This window comes from Atta cephalotes, assembly GCF_000143395.1.
Source record: "Atta cephalotes unplaced genomic scaffold scaffold00011, whole genome shotgun sequence".
NCBI lineage: Eukaryota > Metazoa > Arthropoda > Insecta > Hymenoptera > Formicidae > Atta > Atta cephalotes.
The window spans coordinates 4394498-4400135 of NW_012130075.1; the positions used below are offsets into that span (position 1 = coordinate 4394498).

Consider the following 5638-nt stretch of genomic DNA (forward strand, 5'->3'; position numbering starts at 1 on the left):
TGCAACATAAAGTTATTCTCGATTGAAAATGTCAGTTTACGAGCCAAATTCTCGTCATTTGCGGGTAGGTTTTAATTTTTTGCTTCAATATGAAGAAATCTGCGGCTGAGGCTCATTGAATGCTCTCAAATACTTATGGTGAGGCCGTTATTAGTGAAAGAATGTGTCGTGAGTGGTTTCAACGCTTCAAGAACGGTGATTTTGTCCAAGGTCATGCTCTGTATTTGGTGGGACCAGCTCGGCGTAGTGTATTATGAACTGTTAAAACCGATTGAAACAATCACAAGCGATCGGTATCGAACGCAATTGATGCGTTTGAGCTGAGCATTGAAAGACAAACGGCCGCAATACAACGAGAGACACGATAAAATGATTTTGCAGCATGACAATGCTCGATCCCATGTTGCGAAAGTGGTCAATACTTGGAAACGTTGAAATGGGAAGTCCTACCTCACCCGCCGTATTTTCCAGATATTGCTCCCTCTGATTATCACTTGTTTCGATCAATGGCACACGACCTGGCTGATCAGCACTTCCGGTCTTATGAAGAAGTAAAAAATTGGATCGATTCGTGGATAGCCTCAAAAGATGACCAGTTTTTTCGACGCGGGATTCGTACGCTACCCGAAAGATGGGAGAAAGTAGTGGCCAGCGATGGACAATACTTTGAATTATAAATGTATAACCAGTTTTTTACAATAAAGCCTCGAATTTCGGAAAAAAAACGGCAGAAGCAAAGTTGTACACCTAATACATTATTTTTTTTTTTTCTCTTTATCCATTTTTCTTTCTTAGTTATATCCATTTCTAATGTAATATATTCTCGTTCAATACTTGCATACGTTATCTCTATATCACAGACTTATCATCATTTATTATTATTTATCATCATTTATTATTGTTACATATTTATTTTTTACTTACTTCTTAGTTACTCCTTACTTTTCTTTTTCCTCCATTCCTTTCCTTTACCTATACATTTTCTCCCTGTCCTCTTTTGACTCCATTCTTTTCACTATCTCTTTTCACTCTCTCTTTTTCCATAATTTCCTTATTATTTCTCCTTTCACCTCATCTAACTCCTCATCACACAGTTTCCTTAAGATCTCTTCCTTATTTTTTCCTACTTTAGTAAACCTTTCTCTTATTTCCTCCACATAGTGCTTTAAATTATCTTTTCCCTTGCCACAGAATAAATATACACTTTTAAATATAAATATAAATATATGATATATTTTTTCCTATGTTCTTCTATCCAATATTTATTACCTTTCTCTAAGTTCCCACTCCTTAATTTGAATAAGGCTCTCACCTCTTCTCCTCTTTTTTCTTCCTCTAAGTTTTTTTCCTCAAATACTCTGGGACTCTGCTTTGTCCTTTATTATTACTCCTTTTTTATTTGCTTCGCCAGCTAAGATTTCTATCTTTTCTTGATATTCTTTTATGATGTTCTGTTCATTCTATACAATTATCTTCTTTACCTCTTGCTTTTTATCCTCTTCCTTTGTCTTAAAGGTGTATCATGGGAATTAATAAGGAGATTTGGAATCAAGGAGCTGATAAGGAGATTGGAATATGTATATGAAAACACGGAACAAACGGTCAGAACAAACAGAAGTTTGACAGAGAAATTCCAGACAAGAATTCCAGACAAGAGGAATTAGGCAGGAATTAGGCTGTGTCCTGAGTCTACCTTTAATTTGTATATTGCGCACTTTGACAGAGAGTTAAAAAAATAGAAATATAGGAGGAGTTGCGGCATAAAGGTATGGAACTTAGTGTATGCGGACAATATAGTGCTGTTGTGTAGCGAAAAATAGTTGCGCTGATAGATATGATACATACACTAAGGAGATTTTTAAAAAGTAGGAAACTAGAACTGTGCGCTGAAAAAACAGATAGTAGTATTTAATAAGCATGGAAAGGAAAAGAAGGAAGCATGGAAATGGGAGGGTAAAGAGATTGAGCAAATATAATGTTTTAAATACTTAGATTTTACTTTTAATAGAAAAGATGATTATGAAGATCATATAATAGAATTGAGCAAGAAAGGGAGGGCTCAAAAAGGTATGGGATTTAGGAGAAAGACTATGCAGAAACGATTTTATAAGGAAATGGGTACTATTTAAATACCCAATATAAAGTATTATGGAGTATAGAGTAGAGATCTGGGGATGGGAAGAAAGAGGAAGTCTGGAGAAAATTATGTTAGATTACGAGGGCTGTTTGATAAGTACCCGTGTTTGACGACTGAGGGCGCCTCTGACTAAAAGTCTGTATACCACCGTGTAACGCCATTTTTTGAACGCAAGTAAAACTTTCAGACAGTTGTACCGGTTAGTTTAGTTTTTTATAACAATTGAAAGTTAACGAGTTTGTGCTTGTTTGCAATCATGGAGAAAGAGCAATATCGATCTGTGATTCAATTCCTGTTTTTGGACGGGAAAACGTGTGAAGAAATCAAAGTTGCATGCCGTATATAAGGACAACGCACCTTCGATGACTATCATAAGATATTGGTACAACGAATTTAAGCGTGTCCGAACATCCATTTTTGAAGAGCGCCCAGATCATCCGATTGAGATGACTACGGAGGATATGATCAACAAAATCCATGATATCGTGTTAGCAGACCGCCGGGTGAAAATCAAAGAGATTGCTAACATTGTAAAGATCTCAACTGAACGCAAAATGTCCTACGAAACATTGGGCATGAAAAAGCTATCGGCGAAATGGATGCCGCGTTTGCTTACAGTGGAACAAAAACGGAATCGCATGACAACTTCAAAGCACTGTTTGGACATGTTTAAGCGCAATCCGAAAGAATTTCTGCGTTTCGTCACTGTTGACGAAACATGGATCCACCATTACACACCAGAAGCGAAAGAACAATCTAAACAGTGGACTAAATCCGGCGAATCTGCTCCAAAGAAGGCCAAAAACGGTTCTATCGGCCAGAAAGATCATGGTTACCGTTTTTTGGGATTCGCAAGGCATGATTTTCACCGATTTGAAGAAGGGAAGGACAATCACGGGACAGTACTATGTTATGATTTATTGGATCGACTCGACTGAATTGAAAAAAAACGGCCTCATTTAGCGAAAAAAAAGTGCTCTTTCACCATTATAATGCACCAGCTCATTCGTCCGCAATCGCCATGGCAAAACTGGTCGAACTACGAATTGTTGTCTTATCCCTATTCTCCAGATTTGGCCCCCTGCGATTTCTATTTATTTCCAAACATGAAAAAAGGGTTTGAAAAAAGGCGGAAAGTGCTTTGCATCAAATGAGGAAGTCATCGCCGAAAGAGGCCTATTTTAAGGAGTTCGACCAATCATATTTTTTAAACGGTATAAAAATGTTGGAATATGGGCTGGGCTAAATGTATCGAGCTGAAAGGAGATTATGTAGAGAAATAAAAAGAAAATTTTTTTTTAAAGTGTTTTCTTCTCTAACACGGGTATTTATCAAACAGCCCTCGTATGTGAGATAGATATTCAACATAAAGTTCTGCATTCCAAGATATGTGATAATGAGGGAAGTAGCTATGGACAAATTAAGGGTAGGTTGGGGAATAAGAGCCATGAGATATGAGAGGAGATTAAAGAAAAGGAGGGAAGACTGCCTCCTTCGGTGTTGTTGGAAAGAAAAAGAAAAGGATAAATAGAAGGATGTATATGGTAAAAAAAAAGAAAGATTTTACAATAGGAATGAATGAGGAATAAATGCTAGGGAATTAGGGGACGATAGAAATGAAGGAAGGTTAGAGGAGAAAATAATTAGAAGGGAAAGAGATGAGCAAAGACAGTGGCAAGATAGAATGAGGACTGCGAGATACAATGAAAGGTACAAAGAGTTTGATACGGGAAATAGATGTCCTAATTATTTAAGGAAGGAAAACATATGTAAGGTGGGAATGGGCGAAGGCGTGCGAAGATTAGTTAGGCTTAGATGGGAATATGGAGGAAGGAAATAAATATTGGCTAGATAAGGATATATAGAAAATGCGTATTTTACGGAATAGGGATAGACTGTATGAAACAGTATATGGAGAAAAGGCCCAAAAGTATGTAATTGATTTAAGGAACTAGGAAAGAATAAGGAGGAAATATAAAAGAAACTTTGGAGAAGTTATTAGAAGTTATTAGATTCAGTTAAATGTAAAGTTTCAGGTAAATTAGAGAGAGAAAGAAAAAAAGAAATCCAGAAAAGGAAACGGAGGAAGACCTTGCGAGGTAAAGCACATAGAGTATACTTAGGCAGGAGAACAAATTTGCATCTAGAAATGCGTGAGATTAGAAAGACTGTGACATAATATTAGGAATATATATTATACTGCGACATATCTATGTATAGTTGTAGCTAGGAGTCGTACTATTGTACTGTAGTATATTATATAGTATAGTATACTATATATTGCATATATACTATATATAGTATACTATATATGCAATGATCAGGCTATGATATGTAGGTAATAAATATTATAAATATTATAGGAGAACATATGTTATAATATTTAAAGAAATGAAAATAAAATCTTTTATTTGTTTGGTACTAGCTTGTTGTTAGGTACTAGCAGTGTGGAAGGATAAGTGTGGAAAGGAATTTATGTAAACCAAATCCCCTTCTTGGGGCTATGTAAATGTTAAAATGTAATAAATTCATCGATAAAGGCGGGAGAGGAGTGTAAGTATGAATGAATTAAGTATTTCTGTAAACCAAGTCCTTTTTGGCATATATGTGCTGAAGTGTAAATAAATTCTATTCTTCTATAATTATATTAAATTATATCACGAAAAGATCAAGAAATAAAAAACACGATAAAATTTATTTTTTTAGCATGTATAACTTTTTTCTAATCATATGAGATAAAGAAATTTAAATATGTAAAATAAAGAATTTTATTGAATATAAAAAAGCTATAAAATTTTTTTAATATAAAATAATATTTTATTAAAATAAAATGTATATTTCATATAAAATTATTTTATTGTTGCTATTTTCATATAAATTATGACAAATAATCGATGAATATCTAATGAAAAATAATATATTTGTAATTATATTTGCATTGTTAATTTTCATATAATACTGATACTATTCATAAATACATTTTAATGAAAAAAAACGTGTCAATCATCATCGAAATTTCAAATCTATGTAAACAACATTATTTGTCATATTAGTTACACTCATATGTCATATAACACGTTTTCAAAAATTGATAACTGAAACTTATAGAATATACAAAAAATGTTAATATTATACTTATTATTAGTTTAAGTTAACATTTAATTCTCCATAGCCATAAATATTGTACGTATGCACATTTAAGAGCATTAATACTGTTCAGTGCGCTTCACAGTCTTTAGGACATACGATTTACCAGCTTTTTCTGTTTATTCACAGAATAAAGTAGATATGCTATACTATTAACTATATAAATAAACTATATAAAAGATATTCTTCTTAAATATTACATTAACTGCTGAGTATGAGCGTACCAAATTGATATAGATGCTCTTGATTGCACCTATACGTACATATATCTGTACTAATTAGGAAGCCCTCTGTGTATGTGTGTGTGTGTGTGTGTGTGTGTGTGTGTGTGTGTGTGTGTGTGTGTGTGTTGTT

The 5638-nt window shown here is 33.9% G+C and overlaps 1 protein-coding gene across 1 annotated transcript in view; it reads right to left on the reverse strand.

The window, feature by feature from the left end:
- Nucleotides 1-5638, reverse strand: part of LOC105617144 (protein dispatched) — a 10563-nt gene that overhangs the window by 1698 nt on the left and 3227 nt on the right.